Here is a 20,690-nt window from a genome sequence, read left to right on the forward strand (position 1 = left end):
TTCAACTACCACAGTGCCCTAACCAAGTGGGCTTCCAATGAATCCAATTATGTCATGACATATAGTTAACGGGGATTGGAGGGATCATAAACATTTCAAAAAACTATTTAGATGTATTTCACTGGCATCTTGGGCGCATACAACTGTTGGACAGAAATACAAGGAAACCCTCACTGTCTTAGGATAATTTAAGGGAAGACCAGTACAAACTATATGTCAGAATTATAAAATGTTGTAATATGTTATATAGAACATACTTACATAAGCCAGAGATTAATATTCTGTGGCCAAGACTCATAACTGGATCTGCTTTAATGAGTAGGACAGAATTCGTGTTTATTTCATTAATCGTTAGTAACAGTTGTTACTGGAGTGTTTGAAAGCAGTCTATTTCCTTAAGAAGATTAATTACCCCCTGCAAAGCTAATTTAATTAGAGCTGTAAACTCTCTTCACCAAAGGAAAAGTTAAAGCCAATTCCCCAACTTGGAGTTATCAAATGTTTCAAAGGCACAAGGTGTGAATTAACTAGGTTTTCCTGGAATAACTTAATAAATATATGAGTTAAGTGATAATAATGATGATTCCTGCTGTTCTGCTCATGTAAACTGTAATTAATGTTTATAACGTTTCTCCTAGCCCCTCTTCAAAATTAAATTAAGCACTCCAAAATTATAAAAGAAAAAAAGAAATTTTATTCCATTGTGAGAACATTAGAATTTCTATTAATGATGAAGGGATATTCAGGTTTTCCAACTAACAAACAAAGTAAATATTTTGATTTGGTTGCAGATCCAGAGAATGAACCTCACAGAAAGCTGCAAAAAGAACTTGGGGAGGGTCATGCAGTCTGTTTTCTTGAACCCAGCCAAGGCACTCTGAAGTCATTATAGAATCTGTACTGCTTGACATCCAAGGCAGTGCTAACCCTACACTCACATGTTTTCATGAAGATTTTAGTTGCCTGCTTAGACAAAGGAGATCAAAGAAAGGTAAGGAGTGGAGGGACAGAAATTATATTTTGCACTAGGCAAATACAATTTGGGGTTTGGAATCCTAAGATTAGGAAATAGTAAATTACTAGTACGGGCTATGGTAAAGTTTGCCATGTGAATGTCTTTTTCCATCTCTGCATTTCTTTTGTGGCAATTCCCATTTATTTATGCCCCATATATTTCCATGAAGGATTTGAAGTGGCTTTAATAACTGACACACAAGACAAAACAAATATTTTCCTCAGCCTATTCTCACTTTAGATTCAAGCTATGGAGCTCACAGCAGGCTACACAAGAAATTTCTGCCAATGGAACTAATCATTAACTGGTTTTATTATTAACACAAAGAGCATGGATAAAAAACTCTTGCTTTCTTTTTCCTGTAGAGTTAACGTTGGTCCAGGAAAAGACAACCTCTTTTCCTCTTTCCAAACATCAAAATTAGTTTTTGTCGCATAAACGTGGCCTAACTAGTCCGTCTATCAACCATAGTTAAAAGATATTAAAACAAGATACAACTTCTCTAGGAAGCCTATTCCTTGTGGTTGCTGAAAGGATACTGTGAAAACTTTATTGTTTCAGATTGGACCTCCCAAGCTTGACTGTGAATTTTAATGCCTGAGTGTGTAAAAAAACTCCAAGAAAAACATAGCTCAAACCACCACATTTTGCTTGCTTTCAGGTTCAAACCTATAAAACCACCACATTTTGTATGGTTTCCACTCCAAACCATAAGTTGGCATGAAATCTCACTAGACGTTCTGCTCAGGTCTAATTGAAATGTTTACCAACCTTGACAACATTTTTTTGTGAACTTGTCACTTACTTGGAATGCAGGTGAAACAATCTGAGTTCTCAGCAATAGTTGCCTCATTTTGATTCCTTTACTCTATCCCCACCACCCAACTATGGACATGGGGCAATTTTGTTGTCCTCAGTCAGTCATTGTTACTCCTTCTGTGACATTCTGCTGATGGTTGCCTTGGACCTTTCTAACTCCTTTCTTCCCCTCCAAACTTATATCTTCTGTGTATCATTCTCCCAGGTTATGCACTTTTAAGCTAATCAGATAAATCAGCTTTGCTAAGGTGTTAACAAGATTTCAAAATTCTTAGGGAATGCACCAGGCACTAGAATGTGAGTTCGTTGTGGCAGGCATAGCCTCTTGCTGATGATTTAGAATTGCTAGATAAAACATGGAATTTTTTTTTTTGGGGGGGGGAGGAGGAAGGCAGGAAGGGAGAGAAGAAGGACGGTAGGGAGGAAGGAAGGGATGAAGGAAGGGAGGAAGGGAGGAAGCGGGGAGGGAAGGGAAGGAAGGGAATCAAGCAATGAGAGAGACATTGCCACATTGCCGACCTGGATCTAGAGGTTTACAAGTTGATTTCTTTTTTTTTTGAGAGAAAGAAAGAAAAAAAAAATAAGTAAAGGAGAGGAAGAAAGAGGAAAAGAAAGAGGGAGAGTAAATGGAAATATTGCTTTATTTTGAAAAAAATTGGGTATTAATAATGGCCCATCAATGTTTCATTTAAACTTATGGGTAGGTGTGGTGTGGTATTGACTAAAATGTATATTTTGTGTATTTGAAGTGGAGAGCTCTATAAATATTTATTAAGTTTACTTGTTCCGGATCTGAGTTCAAGTCCTTGATATCCTTATTAATTTTCTGTCTCATTGAATCTAAGTCTCGTATCTGGGTGTTAGGATCGTTAGCTCTTGTTGTTGCATTGATCCTTTTACCACTATATCTTTGTTGCTTTAAAAGCTATTTTATCCGATACGAGAATTGCAACTCCTGCTTTATATTTATTATTTATTTATTTTTGCTCTCCATTTGGTTAGTAAATCTTTCTCCATCCCTTTGTTTTGAGTCTTTGTGTATCCTTGCATGTGAAACAGGTCTGGATGTAACATGCCATTGGGTTTTGGCTGTGTCTTTTGATTAGGGGATTTAGTCAGTTTAAATTTAGGGTTACTGCCATTTGATGTTGACTGGCTGTTTTATCCATTCGTTGGTGTAAATTCTTCTTTATGTTGGTGCTCTTTACTTTTTGGTGTATTTTTAGAAAGGCAAATACTGGTTGTTTCTTTCTGTGTGTAATGCTTCTTTCAGAAGCTCTTGTAAAGCAGACCTGGTGGTAATAAAATCTCTGAGTTCTTGCTTGTTCATAAAAGATTTTATTTTTCCTTCAATTGTGAAGCTTAGTTTGGCTGGATATGAAATTCTGGGCTGAAGGTTCTGTTCTTTGAGAATGTTGAATATTGGCCCCCACTCTCTTCTGGCTTGTAGAGTTTCTGCTGAGAGATCTGCTGTAAGTCTGATAAGCTTGCCTTTGTGGGTAACATGACCTTTCTCTCTGGCTGCCCTTAGTATTTTCTCCTTCGTTTCAACCCTGGTGAATCTAATGATTATGTGCCTTGGGGTTGCTCTTCTTGAGGAATATCTTTGTGGTGTTCTCTGTATTACCTGGGGTTGAATGTTGACCTGCTTTGCTAGTTTAGGAAAATTTTCCTGAATAATATCCTGAAGGGTATTTTCCAGCTTGGATTCATTCTCTCCGTCGCATTCAGGTACACCTATCAAACATAAATTTGGTCTTTTCACATAGTCCCACATTTCTCGGAGACTTTGCTCATTCCTTTTTATCCTTTTTTCTCTAATCTTTTCTTCACGTTTTATTTCATTAAGTTGGACTTTGGCCTCTGATATCCCTTCTTCTGCTTGAAGAATTTGAGTGTTTAAACCTGTGCATACTTCTCGGAGTTCCTGTATTGTATTCTTTAGTTCCATTAATTCGCTCATACTCCGCTCTAAGTCGTCTATTCTCAATAGGATTTCATCAAACCTTTTTTCAAAGTTCCTAGTTTCTTTACGTTGGGCTACAACATGTTCTTTTAACTCACCGAAGTTTCTTATTATCCATTCCTTGAAGAGTGATTCTGTCATTGGGATGCGCTCGTTCTCCATCAAGCCTTGTTCCATTGTTGATGTGGAACTGTGATCATCTTTAGAGGGAGAGGCATTCTGACTTTGAGTATTCTCAGCTTTTTTACGCTGGTTTCTTCCCATCATTGTAAATTTATCCTCCTGTCGTCTTTGAATTTACCAACTTTCAGATTAGGTCTCTTGAGTGGACGTCCAGGTTGTTAGTTCCCAGGGCCAGAGCAGCGGCGTTAAAACTGATGGTGCTTTTCTGCCCAGGATTCTCCTGTCTGGCTTCCTTCTTGTGTCCATAGTAGGTGACTCTGCCTTCCCAGGGCTCCAAAGCTCGGTCAGAAGGGGAATCGGTCCCGTTTACTCTGCATGAGCGCTACCGCGCCGAGGTGCCCACAGCCGCTGCGCGGGGCTCTGGTGTCCTGCTGGGGGCCGTGTGGGTCCTCCGAACCTGTTTGCTCCGAGAGCTGCCGCGCCGAGGTGCCGGCGGAACCGCTGCGCCAGCCACGAGAGTCGCGCTGGCCACCCGTGTGTTTCCTCCACTGGGGGATCTTCTGCTCCCTGAGCGACCAGAATTTGTCTGAAAGTGTGGCGTCCTCTAGTTCTCCGAGCCTTCCCTGAGAGCTGCAATCCCGGGATGTTAGCAATCAGCCATCTTGGATCGTTCTCCAAAACATGGAATTTTTAATTGCTAAATCTGACAATACCATGACCACTGTATCTTCATCTTCTAGTAACTCCCACACAGTATGTGCTCAATAAATACTGATTGAAAATGACCACATGAAAGTCATGGAATATATATCAATATATATATGAATCCTTTGATTCTCTCTTAATTCTATTACATAGGGAGCTGAGTCACCTCTTAGGCCTACTTTTATGATTGCAGGCTTCTGAGTCTTGTTTTTCATGGAGATTTGAGTAGGCGCGTAATCTTTGACTTTTCTTCCTTCCGTTGTTTTCTTCTGGCCCTTGTTCTAGAGTAGCATCTGTCTTCCTTGGAAGAGCCTGTAGAATAGAAAGGAGTGAGGGAGGGATCACCTGCTATTGTTGCATAGTTCAATAAGGGAAGTGCAATCCTGAAAATTGGGTTGGGAGACTTTGAGAGAATGGGGAAGCTAAGCAATCACATTCTACTGTCATTCACTCCCCACCAGAAGTGGGAGTTCCCTTAATAAGTACAAACAGGAGACTCTTGGGAGTCCACAGGGGCTGAGAGGGGAAGTTATAATCTCAGATTGGGCTGACTAGAATCTCTTATAAATAGTCCTAATACCCCCAAAGTCATCATTGTGAGGATTCTTAAGGCCTCTGTGGAAGTGGAAAAACTACAGCATGTTTATTTTATAATTATGTTAAATTATCAATTACATTTATCATTGCAACTGCTGTAAAATCATAAGGGTGTTCTTATTTTAATAACTAGGGGCCATTGGGCATAAAGGCAGTGTTGCCTTGTCTTTATTTGTTGCATCTATTGTTTTTTTCAATAAGTTCCCAGAACTTTTCCAATACTTTCTTATACCTTTCTTTTGGGGAAGTCAGTATCTTTTGGAAAAATGAGACTGGGAAAACAAAGAACTTGGTGGAGAAAGTGCTTACGCTTTAGGGACCTCTTAAGCACATAATACGTTAGTAGGTTGTCTGTTTATTTAGAGCTGTAACTAAAGTTCGTGATTCATATATTTTCATGTATTGGTTGCCCCCGAAAGGCAAGGGAAATACTTTAACCTTGAGACAAAACAGGTCTGAGCTGGACTGAGCCCAGGACTCTCCCACACACTAACTCTCTCAAATTCTGTTTTGTAAGTGGATTATCTCTGCCACTTGTTTATCTGATTTCTAGAATCTACTTCTGGCCTCGGGCACATTGACAAATAGAGGAAAACTATTTGCCATCTTGCTACTGAATTCTGTTCCTGTAACAAAACAAGGTCAAAGTGCTTTGAAGGCCCATCCAGAAGGAATACTTTCAAAAGTGTAGAAGGTTGGTTTTCTACATATGATGGTTAAAAATGTGGGTTTTATAGTCAGCTTTATCTGGAATATAATTCTGGATCTGTCCTTTCTTAGCTGGAATTGAGTTCTTTTATCCTTCTAGGCTCTAGTTTTCTAGTTTGTAAAGGGGAGGTAATTACTGTATCTACTGCATAGGGTTGTTGTTAGAATTAAATGACCTATTTGTGGTGAGTTTAGCCCATATATAGTAAGTGGTCAACAAACGGCAGTCATTATTGTTTAAAGTCTAGAACGGAAGACTTAATTTTTAAACAGAATCTCAGAATGTCCCTGTCCACAAGTACACCTGTGTGGCCTGGATCTCACTTGTGGGCCATGATGGAAAGTGTGGCAGTAATGTCCCTGTACCTGGCTGGCCACATTCCTGGTCCCTCCCTTGAATGTCCAGCCTCTGGTTTAACTGGAAGTTGGAAGACAGGGTTAGAACACTCTTGCACCCTCTGAGATAGCCAGGGTTGGAGCCTGGTAGAAGGTGGGTGAGGCCTCCCTGGTGCCAACACAAATTGCCTTTGACGTTCCCAGCTGCTCCTTCTACCCAACTTTCTGAGGGTTGTCTGGGGGCGAATGTGGTCCCAGTCCTGCAGAGGTGATGGCTGGGCCCACTGCCTGGGGCTCTGCTAGGCTCCTGGCCCTGCCCTCAAACTTCTAGCTCTCTTCTGGCTTAACCAGAAGTTCAGGTGTGAGGTGGCCTAGTGTTGTGTGTTGGCCTGGGAGAGGGGTGGAGAACAACACTTAAGCAATTTATCTAGAGGCACCCTGGGGAAATTTTTGTGTGTGTGAGTGGAATTTTACTTCATGCTGTTTGTCCCTTTTACCTACTTTGAACTTTCTTTCTTTCTTTTTTTTTTGAGACAGTCTCGCTCTTTTGCCGAGGCTGCAGTGCAGTGGTATGATCTCAGCTCACTACAATCTCTGCCTCCTGGGTTAAAGTGATTCTCCTGCTCCCGCCTCCCAAGTAGCTGAGATTACAGGCGTATACCACTGTGCCTGGCGAAATTTTGAGTAGAGACGGGGTTTCACCATGTTGGCCAGGCTGGTCTCGAACTCCTGACCTCAAGTGATCCACCCACCTTGGCCTCCCAAAGTGCTGGGATTACAAGCGTGAGCCACAGCACCCAGCCTTACTCTGAACTTTCAATGAGTTCAATTCCACTAAAAGCATAAAAGCCACTGCAGATGAGTTGTGGAAAGAAGAGATTAGAGGAAGAAGGAAGAACTTGAGATGGGTTCCTCCCTTCAACATTTCTAGCATCTTCTTCCTTTTAGTCTTTCTAGAATGTCCATCTGTTTCTGGCCATTATAGAAAGAGAAGCTGAGTTTTAGAGTTAGGGGCTTCGAAATTCTTGTTTCTTCATCTTTGCCCACCCTTCTAACCCTGTCTTCTGTTCCTTCTGCTATTCTTTTTTCTTAGAGCATGCGAAAGGGGAGCTTTTAAATGAATACTTAAAGCATGGAAAAAAAGAACTTCAGAAGAAAATGAAACAAGGGAGATAAGGCTAGTAAAGTAAGGAAAATAGAGAAGAGGAGGAGGAGGAAGGGTTCACTCCTAAATTCCAAGTTAAGAGAAAACGGTCTCAAATTGATATGGAACAGGCAAGGCCTCTTGACTTACTGAAACTTTAGAAAAGGATCCACTGAAATTCGATAGAAATGGAAAAGGAAATCCTTGGGGCAGAGAACCTCCAAACATTAGTAATGATTTTGAACAACTCATAGTATTGAGGCAATCTGCAGGCTACATGCCTGTAGATCACCCAAGCAGAAAGATCAAAAGGGTTAGAATTATCTATTGATATTAGTAATATTTCTTGACATCTAGCTAGAATTGGTAATTTTAAGTTTTAGATTAATTTCTTTGGTGATAGCTATGATATATTTTATAGATAAGAATTATATCCATAGGCTTGCTATCGTAGGCTCTATTTTAATTAGCATTAATTTAGTCTACTGGTTTTTTTTTTTTTAAGCACATTTGAAACATTCACTTATCCTAGAAAAGTCATTGCCAAATAAAAAGATGATTCCTGTATGTATGAAAGCTATATATTGGCCAGGCGCCATGGCTCACGCCTGTAATCCCAGCACTTTGGGAGGCCAAGGCGGGTGGATCACGAGGTCAACAGATCGAGACCATCCTGGTCAACATGGTGAAACCCATCTCTACTAACGATACAAAAAATTAGCTGGGCATGGTGGCGCATGCCTGTAAGCCCAGCTACTCAGGAGGCTGAGGCAGGAGGATTGCCTGAACCCAGGAGGCAGAGGTTGCGGTGAGCCGAGATTGCGCCATTGGGCTCCAGCCTGGGTAACAAGAGCGAAACTCCGTCTCAAAAAAAAGAAAGAAAGAAAGAAAGAAAGCTATATATCAAGGAGGAGTGTCCCAAAATGTGAAAAAAGTCAATTAAACTAAATAGTAACTGTTACAGAAGCAAATATTTTCCTTTATGGGATTATATCATTTATATGAATTTGTATAATAAATTTTCTAAATGCTGTTGTGTTGACGAAAGACTCTGCTTCAAAAGAATTTCAGGTGTTTCATGTCCCCAGCAGAGGGGCAGTCACCCATAGCTGGGAGGTGGCCATAGTCATCTCCGTGCCTCCAGTGCTAACCCAGTGCTGGGCACATAGAGGCTCCAATGTTTCTCAAGCCAAACTGAACTGTGAAGGAAAATAGTGAGGGGGAAATTATGAGGAAGGGTTATTTATTTGTTTGTTTGTTTTAACATCTTTATTACCTTGTTGGCAATCTGGTTTAGAGACCTACTCTGATCTTTTTTTCTTCAGACTAAGCGTCCAGAATATTTTAATTAAAAAAATTTTTTAACCACCATTTGTTGAGCAGTTATTATGTGTCAGGCCCCTAAATATACTGTGTGCTTGGGACTCTTCACAGGTGAGATTATTTAATTCTCACACAGCCCAGTGATGTGGGAATATGGACTCTTCTATGCAGTGCCTCACTCCACTGCGAAGGCTCAATAGATCATAAACAATAGCAGCAACAGCTGTGAGAGGAATCCAAGGATCAATTTGTTGGAATAAAGTAAGCAGGGCTTTACCATATGGGAGATATATCTAAGATGGTTTATTAGATGTAGGATGATTTTTCTTGTAGCCTAAGGGATTTCTGGCGGGAACCTGAAATCTTTTCACTATGACCACATCATTGCCAGATATGAATACAGTGAAATTGACCTTATCTTGTGTGTGTATATCTGTGTGTATGCATGCATACAAGTGAGTGTGAAAGTGGCAAATTCTGGCTCATATACTAAGTTTCAATTGATCTCACACTCACTTTCTTATGCACAAATTTCTTTATCAACCTCATAAATATGCAGCAGAATTCTGCCCCCCCAACCTTGCATGTACAAACAAATTCATGTTCACTAACATGTAAAACCAGTGGCAGTAAAATAATGATAAAACATGGTTATTTCATAAGGGATCTGGTTAGTCTTGTATTCTCATAGCAGGATGCAATGGAGTCCTCTACAAAAATTTTGAAATTTTATAATGATTATTGACACCATTAATCAGAATTTGCCATGTGAACAACTCAGGGATCTGTTGTATCAAGCTGTCATGTGGTTGCAATCATACCTTTTAACTGCCATCAGAGGTAACTGTCAGCAACACCATATCTTCCCTCCAGTCTATTACAGCTTCAGTTCCCCAGGGCTCCATCCTGAGTCCAGGGCGATTTGTATGGTACACTAATGACCTGCTGATTGTCTGCACAAAAGCGAAATCATACGCTGTTCAGGCAACACAGTGATTCCACACAAAAGCAAAGGACTGTCTGGTGTCAAAATAATACCATACTCTTACTTTGATAAAGGTCTTTTTTTTTTTTTGTAACTGTCTACAAGGTACTATTTGGTGGTAAAGTGTATAGCAGAAATAATGTTTAAGTAACTAACAAATTGGCAGCAGGTGAATTTCAGGTGTATATGTGTATGTATGAAAAGCATGCTATTTAGATAACTATTTCTGTTCTGATATTTGGTTTTAATTTTGAAAGATATAGAAACTACCCAGATATTTCAGTTGGGTATTTATTTGTGTTGGTGATTATTAACATACATTTTAATAACATGTCAAATTAAGGTTTTTCTTAATAAGTTTTGAAAACGTGATAAGCACTATATGTATCTACCTGTTTTTCCATTGATTTATCTCTATGGAGTGTCTCAACAAGCAGGTTTGGGGCTCAGGTGAAGCCATGTCACTGCTGTGTGTGTGTGTGCCAGCATCACAGTGTCTCCCTCCTGAACCTGAAGTCACCAGAGAGAATCTGGGCTGGCATTGGAAAACTGTCCAAAATCCTACTCTGACCCTCTTTTGTCCTGCACCCATATTCCACTGACTCTACAGTGTGTATGTGTGTGTGTCTGTGTCTGTGTCTGTATGTGTGTTTATGTCCAGTGGGCTGATTTTCCCTAGAGTATTTGTTACTGAGTCATTTACCTGTTAAATGATGGAGAATAATTCCTGCTGAGACTCTGACCCAGATTCCAAAGTTTTATTCCAAGGCTTGGCTTGTTTGCTTGTTCACTTGTCTATTCTTTCATTCGTTCAGTTGATCATTTTAAACCGGTTTTTATATACCAGCCACAGTGCTGGGCACTGGGATGATAACGATGATCATGGTGAATAAGATTCATTCTCAAATCTCAAGCCCCTTGTAGTCTTGTTGGAGCTAGTGATCCGTCAACTGGCAGTTACCCAGTGCTTAACAGACTGTCAAAGAGTTTCAACTCAATTCTAAAAAGGTTTAAAGATAATGTGAATTGTAACATATTAGACAATGAAGCCTACTCCACTAGACTATAAGCTTGTTTAGAGCAAGAACTGAGTCTTGTCCCTGGAATTACTCATAGCTCTGAGCACAGAAAGTGCAAGAGTATATGTTCTATTAAATGTTGATTTTTTTTTTTCTTAAACAGAGTCTGTCACCCAGGCTGGAGTGCAGTGGCATGATCTCAGCTCACTGCAACCTCTGCCTCTCAGGTTAAAGTGTTTCTCGTGCCTCAGCCTCCTGAGTAGCTGGGATTACAGGCATGCACCACCACACCTGGCTACTTTTTGTATTTTTAATAGAGACAGTGTTTCACCATGTTGGCCAGGCTGGTCTGGAACTCCTGGCTTCAAGACATCTGCCCACCTTGGCCTCCCAAAGTGCTGCTATTACAGGTGTGAGCTATGGCAGGCCTAGCCTAAATGTTGTCGAATTTTTGAGATGCCTAAGAAAATGATCTTCAGCTATAGACAGTAGATTGCAGATCTTAAAAGAAGAGGCTTTGGTGTTAGTTATGGCTTTGGCTTCTACTCATAGTTTAACTTAGTAACAAGTGACAGCCCCGTCCTATCCAATTTATTAATCCGTCTCAAAACATATGTGCTTAACACCTATGATATGTCAGGGCACTACTAAGTAGGTGTTAACATGAACAAGATAGAAACAGGATCTTTCCTATGGTAGCTCCCAGTCAGAGGGTGTGGGGACCTCAGAATTGGTGGAGAGAATTTCAATGAAGTGTGTTAAATTTTATGAGAGAAACTGTTGCATTGACTGCCTGAGGGGAGAGTTTAGGAGGTCAGGAAGAAGAGTGCTTCAGGTGCAAGAGACAAAGTATGCAAAGGCCTGGAGGTGAGAATGAGCAGGATGCATTTTGGGGACTTTAATATATTAAGAAGCATTGCATTGTCACCTGCAATGAGAGGAGCTTGCAATAAGGCTGGGAAGATGAGTAGGGATAGATCTTGAAGGGCCCTGTAGGGAATGCTAAGTGGTTTGGACTCCATCTTAAGATCAAAAGAAATTTATTGACTAGATTTGAGCAGGGCAGCACCATGATAAAATTTGCATTTCAGAAAGACTGCTTGGGTTAGATAGTGAAAGAAGAATTGTAAAGGGTGAAATATCAGGAAGGCTTTTGGAGTAATCTGACTGGAAGATGGTACATAGTCTGAGTGTGGTATAGGGGAAAATGCCTAAGTTTGAGAATCCAAACAAGTCTTGGCTCTAACACTTAATATCTAAGTGACTTTTAGTAAATAACCAATTTTACATGGTCTCTATTTTTTTTTTTTTTTGCAAAAGGGAGTAACTTTGCCTATCTAATGTGAGGCTTAAATGGAATACCGTTATGTAAGATGCCAGACATTACACGACATACTTTTGTAAATGACAGCCCTTTCCCATTGTTGTCAATGATGTGACCTCCTCCGACCTCCTTATATTTCTTTCTTTTAATGTACAACTTGTTGCTTTTCAGTAGGATACTCTGCTACTGTTATTGTTGGTCCTCTTTATCTCTGCACCATGTGTATGGCAGAGGCTTTTCCTTTTTGCTTCTGTCTTCTTGTCTACTGCCTCTCCCAGAATACACAAGGTCATCACAAGGTTACTTCTGGAAAAGTCCATTCTGTTGAATGCATTATTCCAGTTTGGATGATGTTACAACCAATGAAAACCAAACCTGGTGAGGGCTAAAATCCTTGCTCCCTTCCCTTCAGGGACTTGCTGGTAACTGCTTTCTCCTCCTCCTCATGCCCTTGGAATGCAGCTTTGGTGTTATCTTTGGCACTTCTCAGGGCTGCTTCTTAAGCACTTGTGGAGAGAGAACTTTGTATATTTTACAGATTAGACCTATTTTCACTCTGAGAATATTCCAGAATCCTGTCATATTTTCCTTTCTGACATCTCTAAGACTCATCTTTTCCTTTGAGTCTCTAATCACTAAAATCCTTTCCCATAGTTTGGTCTTTCTTTTCCTTTTATTCCTTATAAATGCCTCCATTGTGGTCTCTATTCTTGAGTTTGCTCTCTGTTAAAGCAATCTTCTTGGTGCCTTCATTACAACATCTTTTTAAAATGCTTTCACTGGTTTCTCTCATCTGCATTAAATCTGGACATTAGGGACTTTCACTGTTTTTCGTTGCCGGATTCTTTTTTTTTTTTTTTCTTGCTGGTTTTCCATATTTCTTCTTAATTTCTTAATACTTGAACTCTTTATATGTGTCTTTTTAATTTCCCTCATTCATTTTTGTTTTCCTAGGCAGTTTTAAAGCTGTCTCTTCCCCAGCCAAGAACATTTTCTTTCCCTTTCATATGCCAAACCCAGCCTCTAACAAGTTGTATCCTGTAACCCTTCTCTATTTCTCTCTCATCACTCTTCCTCACAATTGCCAATGTCTCCCTCTTCCTTACAATAGTCTTTTTTTAATCAGTGTACGCTATAGCCATCTAGTAGAGTATATGTGTGTCCCCTTTTGATACAATCAGATCTATCATCTATAAGGGAAGGTCTTTGCTATTAGTGGACTTGAGTACATGCTCTTGCCTCCATTGCTACTACCTTGGTTTGGGGCTGACAGTTACAGTTACCTCCCAGTTGGTCTCACTGCCTTGGTCATCTTTCCTGGTTATTCTACCTTTACATCGTCCTCAGAGACATCTTGGTGATCTGGACCCCTTCCCTTCATCAACAAAACAGAACAGCAAAGTTCTGGCTTTCCCTGGCCTAGAAAATAAAGTTGTTCTTCCTTAGGTATGCATCAAGAGTCTTCAGACCCTAGCTCCTCCTCACTGTTCCAGACTCACCCTATCACTTTTAACCCCAGATCCTAAATCCCAGTAACATAGAACTGCTTGAGGAGACAATTTACTATGTGTTGAGGTCAAGAGTGTTCTGCTAGAGACCAATATAGTCTGCAGAATTATTTACTATCTTTTAAAAATGAAAAAGATTTTCTGTAAATGTCTGTTTTTCTGGCTTCATCTCAGAAAATATGGCAACACTGTATCACCCACCCACCCAGCGGTGGAGGGTTGGAGTGGAATAGGGAAGCCCCCTTGGTTCAAGCGGCTCTGTCTGCAATTTGCCATAGTTTTTGCACTCCTGTTTGCCTCCTCAACATTGAGGCAAAGCATCATTTGCCATTTATCTCTGCTCTTGTGCTTTGTTTTATTCCCTAGTATTAGAATAAAGTTGTACCACATGTCTATAGATGAATCAAAGATGAGTCAATACTGTCTTGTTTTTCAAGATGTGCTATATGGGGCCCGCCTGACACTATCATTGTCCTGCTCCTGTAGATATCTGAGTTGGTTCTCTGCCTGAGTGGCTTAGCACTAAGGGTCTGTGTTTACATTCTGGTTCCATCACTTTCTAGCTGTGTGGTTTGGGGCAAGTTCCTTAAACATTCTCCACCTCAGTTTTCATATCTATAAATTGAAGATGATTTATGGAAAGTGCTTGATACATCTCAGCTACATTTTGTCATCATTATTATTATTCTACTTTCCACAAATCTAATGATAAGAACGACAGATCCATGAGGGACATAGTTTGGGGCAAGCTTTGGGCAAGGGGTCTTTCGGTGCCTATTAAACCACATCTCCCTGGTTATGAATTTTGCCACTTACTAGCTATGGACTGGTCAAGTTATTTAACCTCACTATGGCATCATATTGTCATATTTAAAATGTTAGTGATGACAGCATAATCATAATAATATCCACATTTTTGTTAATGATGCCTCATCTGAGATTACCACGTACTGAGCCAACCATGTGTAATGGATGCCTATCTGCCACATAGTAAGTACAAGTGAATAGTAGTTATTATTGTCATCAGCTGCCCTGCTTCTTGCCTGGGGAACATGACCCAGTAGTTGTGAGGTCCCAGGGAGCCAGGTGACCCACCTGCATGTTTTATGTGTTACCTATGCATGGGCTTTTCAAAAACTGAGATATAATTCATATACCATAAAATTCACTTCTTCAAGTATACAATCCAGTGGTTTTCAGTATAGTCAGAAAGTTGTGCAATCATTACCACTAATTCCAGAATGTCTTCATCACCTCCAAAAGGAAACTCCACACCCATTAGCAGTTGTTCCCCATTTCATTTTCCCCCAGTCCTCCACAACCACTAATCTATTTTCTATCTCTATGGATTTGCCTATTCTAGACATTCCACATACAAGGTATAAATGAAATCATATGATACATGGCTGTATATGGGCCTTTTTTTTGCCTTTGTGTGTGTGTTTATGTGTATATGTGTGTTTCTGAGGAGTAAAGCTGCACCCTTTTCCAGAAAACAGATTTCTGCTGGGAACATGAAGGAGGCCCTAATTAGGAAGTTTCAGTTAGGAAGACAACATAGGCCATGACTAACAAGAGAAACAAAACCAAACAGACTTAGATCCTAGGGGCCAATGTGAGTATGTTAAGAATTTTGAGGAGCAGCAAACCATTAGTATAAAGAAGCAACCAACCTAGACTACCTTGAATTCTTTACAGCCTGACCCTCAACACACTGTGGGAATCTCAAATGTCCATCTGTGGACTTCTTGCCTTAGATTTACCTCATAGTTGGTGAAAAAGACACATTCTGGACCCTTTCTCAGGCTAACTGAATCAGAATTCCCAGGGTGGAGGTTGAGGAACTGCCAAAGATGGTTCTGCCAGGAAGTGGGTTTGGAAATTGTTGAGTTACGTGGGGCAAGGTTATATGACATGGATACGGATCTGTGTTGTATTTCATCCTTAACAACACTGCTCTGTAATATGGATGTTCTTTTTAAGTGAACATGTCTGATCTTCTTGGTAGAGTTTTACAGCTAGGGCTTACTTTTCTTTGCCCATCTCAGTCCCCTGCACACAGTCGTACATAAAATAAGGGCTCAGCATATATTGGAAGAATGGTTACACAGGAGGCTTGAAGGCATCACTGGGATACTGCCAGACCCAAAGCCACTAAGGTCAACAGGTCTAAGAGGAGACCTTTTTGCCCATTCTAAACATTCTTTGTTTGAGATTTCAAGGCTGGTGTTTGTTTTCAGGGCTCTGATTTGTGACCCATGGTCAGGAGCCCTTTGATGTTTGGGTTCCAGAAGATGTCCCCAGAGCAGTCCCTTCACAGGGACCTCTCAGCCCTCTCTGCGATGCTGGTAGGTAGAGGGGTGACCAAGTGTAGGTGGTTCCTATATTTGGAAGATCCCATGATGCTTGTTAACATGTAGCTACATGTCCCTCACCCCAGACCCACTGAATCGAATTATTGTCCATGAAGGGAAAATTGCTACCCAGATATCACTCTAGAGTTTGAGAAATATGACCTCCTGCCTATGTGTGGAGCACAATGTTCTGTGTTCGTGGGAATTTACCTGGATAGGGCTGTGGACTGGCCCTTGGGAGACTGGGCTTAGTCCTGGCCCTACCCTTTAGTTAGTCCCTACAGGACACTGAGCAAGCCATTTGCCTTTCACTTTGCTTCCTTGTAAAGTGAAGGATTTGGACTAGGGGAGACACCTGGAATGCAGACATGATCACTGATACCTGTAGGAAGTGTCTCTATAAATCCGGGTGTCGGTTCTCAAGGACCCACCTCTTCTCTGTGCTCTGAGGACAGAATTATCTTCTAAGATCGGGGCTAGCATCTGTTCAGTAACATCAGAGGCCATGTTGCCTAAGCCTGCTGTTTGGAGGTTTGATGGTTGGTGTGGGATGGTGGTGACATTAAACAAGAAGCATGGGAATGCCCTACCCTTTCCTTACTCACTTGTCTCTTCCTTCTCTCTCTTTTTTTCATATTCCAGTAATTAAGAGATTTATGTACACAAGCTCCATTTATGAACTGCAGATAGCTCGTGGGAGTGTGAAAGTCACCAATTGTTATTTTTTTTCTTTTCTTTCTTTTTTATTTTTATTTTTTGTAATGTCTTATGGTGCTGATAAAGTCAATTTAACCAATTGTTCATACCCTACTATGAAATCCTCAATTCTAGCCATTTGAAGACTTTTTGTTTAACTGCTACCTGTTGCATTAAATAAATTAGAGTAGGCAGATAATGGCACATGGATGCTGGGCCCCTGGTTCCTGAGGAAGGGGACAGAGGGGCCCACCTAGGTGAGGATGGCAGCAAAGACAGCCACTGATTTGCCAGTGCTCTGGTAATGGTGCTATCACCATCACTTTCGATGTTGTTGGTAGAAATTCCCTAAACTAGTAATGCTTCATTTAGACCATCTTTGAGTGAGATTATTATCATCCTTTCTTATTTTGTTAAAGACTGTGGGAATCAAACATGCTGTTTGTCCAGGAACTGGCTAAGGCTTTGGTTACCATACTTCTGACTTTACATGTGAGCTTAAACCTCAGTTTGTCTCCAGATATTGTTTATTCAACTCTCACTTAGGTTGCACAATCGCTGTTCCATTCAGGTCAGTCCTGTGCAGTATTGTGGGGGAAGAAGCAACTTCTTTGCTCTTGATTCCTTGGGCTCTCTCTCCTTTTCCCCTAGTATATCACTTCCTAGCCCATGTATTCTACATGGTTTATGCATGCAGATTTACTTGCATTTACTTGTATTTAGTTGCAATTATAGTTTTTCCTTTTTCTTTGGTACAACAAAATTAATAAAGAATCCTTAGGCATAATTTGTGTGTTCCTGTAGTCTCTGCCCCATTGTCTGGAAAACCACAAACTTCATTTAGATGCCAGTGAATCCATCATCAGGCTTAGGGTAAGCCATGCATTTACCAAGATCCTTACTTGAGCAGTGGTTTAGCTTTTTAATCTTTTGTTTATAATTTTACAGTTGCTGACACAGAGGGAAAACCCACTCCTTTGGAGGAGCATGACCTTTTTGTGTTGCTTCCTACTGCTGTTGTTGAGCTCCTTGGACCCTGCCTCCTGGACACCATCATCAAGAAGACTTTATGGATGGGCCATCCACTCCCTGAGAGAAGAGGAGCATCAGCTGCAGTTTCTCTCTAGATTGTCTTCTTCATTTTGAGTAATAACTGTCAGCAGGGTCAGATTAAAGACAAAATAATGGGACAACTGCTTGGTGGACCAAATTATAAAGACACTAACATGTCAGTAGTATGATTTATCAGCCCTTCTCTCAGGGAAGAATCTGTGTGGGGTTGGAAGGAATGGTTTGTTAAATTCCTTAGGGGTGGAAAGCAGGGCATAATCAGAATATAGAGGAATATGCTGTTTGACTGCAGGGTTTCTGTTTTTCTTACTAGGATACATAAAACAGGGACTGTAGCTAGATTGTTTATGATCCCAGAAGGTAGGCTGAGCTCCCCCATGATCCTCTTGCTCGGTTCTTACCCATACAGACCTCAGCCTTTCCTCTAATAAAGATTGAACAAGTAGTGGTTTGAGGAATACACCAATTCATTAGCCTACATGTCTCTTCTTTATACTCTAGGGCTTCGATAATAAAGACACTGGCAGACTATCTGTCTTCCACTTCTATAATGTGAGCCCTTAGGGAGTCTTCGTTCACTTAGGGGTGAGCGTCATTGCTCACAGAGCAGTTCAAGTCAAATGGAACTTGAACTCTTTACCTATGGACCTAATGGTCAGACTCTGTGTTGAGTTCATTAGATTACTGGAGACACAAGGTAGAGCTGGGCCCTTCCAAAATACTTGGCTAAAGGATGACATTGCTGGTTATTTGTAGATAAAGCCATCATGGAACATGCCGGGAATCATGAAATACGGAACCAGTAGTCATGTTTAACAATGCAACTAATAGTTAAGTACTTAATGGACACTGAAGAGACTTAGGGGCAAGATAGATATGGTACCTGCCCTCATGGAGTTTACACCATAGCTTTCCCTTAGGTATGAAGAACAGTGGCTACAGCTAACAAATGGCTACAAAGATATTCTTGAGCCAATGTTCCAATTATTAGGTTAATTCCTGTTTCCTTAATCATGTCTATTGACCATGTTCTATAAGCCTGCATTCTATAAATGGCCTATGAGCATGGGCTGTTTCCCCCCAGCAAGTTGTGCAAAGTCCTGTGGTACCAGGGAAAGGGCTTAAGATTAGCAGGGCCTCTGGGGAAGGACATATGAAGTGACTTGGGTCAGGAAACAGGAAGGGATAGAACTCAAGAACCAGCTATTACTTTTGTTCTGTATAGGAAACTGCAATGTGAAAAATGCTGGGCTGGGAATTTTGAGACCTGGGTTTTAGTTTGTGTTCTAATACTAACAAGCTGTGTGACTGTGGGTAAGACATTGCACATTCCACTTGGATGCTCCTTGAGTGTCTCCAAACCCCTCCTACTCTAAAACGTTAAGATCAGGCCCTAGGCTACAGCTGGCCAGTTTGTAATTTTTCTGTTTCTATGCTGTTAGGCCAAATAGATCTTTAATCGTTACTTGATTATTACATTTTTTTCTGAAGTGGGTGTTTTGTCAATGTTTTAGGATACAGTGAGTCTGCTTCTCTCCTTTGGAGTTAGGAAGGTTGCAGCAATATACACTGTAGAACATATGGAAGCTTTATTCCCGTTTTTTCCGCCCCCTGTCTTTCTCCCTCTCCTTCCCTTCCTCATATTTCTATTGAACATATGCCATTGCCACGTACCAGTTATGTGCTAGGTTTGGAAATACAAGATAAACCTGACACTTTCCCAGACTCCAAGAGACAAAACCCTCCTTTTGTTCATCTGCTGGCTTTCTCTTTGGAAAGAATCAGTGATGTCCCAGGGGAGTGTGCCCATGTCCCAGGGTAACCAACTACAGAGAGATGCCCTGTTCTACTCAAGCAACTTTAGAGTACCTTGAGATCCACATTAGATAATTATTCAGGGCCGGGCATAGTGGTGCACACCTGTAATTGCAGCACTTTGGGAGGCCAAGGCAGCAGATTTCTTGAGCCCAGGAGCTCAAGACCCACTTGGGCAACAAGGCAAAACCCCAGTTCTGCAAAAAAAATACAAAAATTAGCTGTAGTTGGTGGCCTGTGACTGTAGTACAAGCTACTCAGGAGGCTGAGGTGGGAGGATTGCTTGAGCCTGTGAGGTCAAGGCTGCAGTGAGCCGAGATCATGCCATTGCACTCCAGCCTGGGTGACATAGGGAGACTCTATCCCAGCAAAAAAAAAAAAAGATAATCATTCCATCCTAAAGTCATTGTGAAAAGATCTATCTTCAGATATAAGGAAGAAATAGTCTTTTATTTCTTAGGATAAATCCGTAGAAGGACAGTCCTCCAGACAGACAGTGAAGGCCCTGACTACTTTATACTCTGTAACCCATCCCTTCCCTGGTAGGGAGGACTTCTTAAACATACAAAGTACCTCTCAGCAAATAGACATTTTCATATATACTGTGCTTCATATATTCCTGTGTCTGATGACCTCTTTAAAAAGAAAGGAAAAAGCCTAATCAGACAAAAAGATGTTGCTATTCTTACCCTATTGTGAATCCTATATAAGCAAATTCATATCTTTGTTTTTTCCAACATTAGCAGATCTATTTGATGTATATCTCTGAGTGCAGAAAATACTTTAGAGAAAGATAAATCTATGGAATTTCAAATTCAGAATTGTTGATACATACTACTTGGTTTGAGAATTTTGTCCTGGGAAATACTACTAGGGATTTCAATTTCTGGCTTAAATGGTAGAATTAGTTACTCTTAACTCTCGATTTTACTTCTGAGTTGAGGTCAAGGAACAGGCAGATACCTCCAGTTAATGTCTATATCTCTCCATGACCAAGAGCTTTAATTTTCTTGTCTTCATTTTTGCAGATGTACATCATTACTAAATGGATTGATTAGTATTTTATCTTCTCTCCTTGTCCTTACTTTCCCTCTGGTAAATATGTTATAAACAGTGTAAGCCTCATAAGATAGAATCGCTGGTAGGACTTAGAAGAGAAACAAAGGGCATTGATAACTCACA

At 40.6% G+C, this 20,690-nt stretch overlaps 1 long non-coding RNA gene across 2 annotated transcripts in view; it reads left to right on the forward strand.

The window, feature by feature from the left end:
* LOC144578267 (uncharacterized) overlaps positions 1 to 19,725 on the forward strand; it is a 46,671-nt gene extending 26,946 nt beyond the window's left edge. For both annotated transcript variants that reach the window (XR_013523731.1, XR_013523730.1), the window contains exons 2-3: positions 792 to 991; positions 17,571 to 19,725. This is a non-coding gene — a long non-coding RNA (uncharacterized LOC144578267). The remainder of the gene's footprint in view (positions 1 to 791; positions 992 to 17,570) is intronic.
* The last annotated feature ends 965 nt before the right edge of the window (positions 19,726 to 20,690 follow it).

The sequence above is a fragment of the Callithrix jacchus genome, chromosome 11 (assembly GCF_049354715.1).
Source record: "Callithrix jacchus isolate 240 chromosome 11, calJac240_pri, whole genome shotgun sequence".
NCBI classification, from domain to species: domain Eukaryota; kingdom Metazoa; phylum Chordata; class Mammalia; order Primates; family Cebidae; genus Callithrix; species Callithrix jacchus.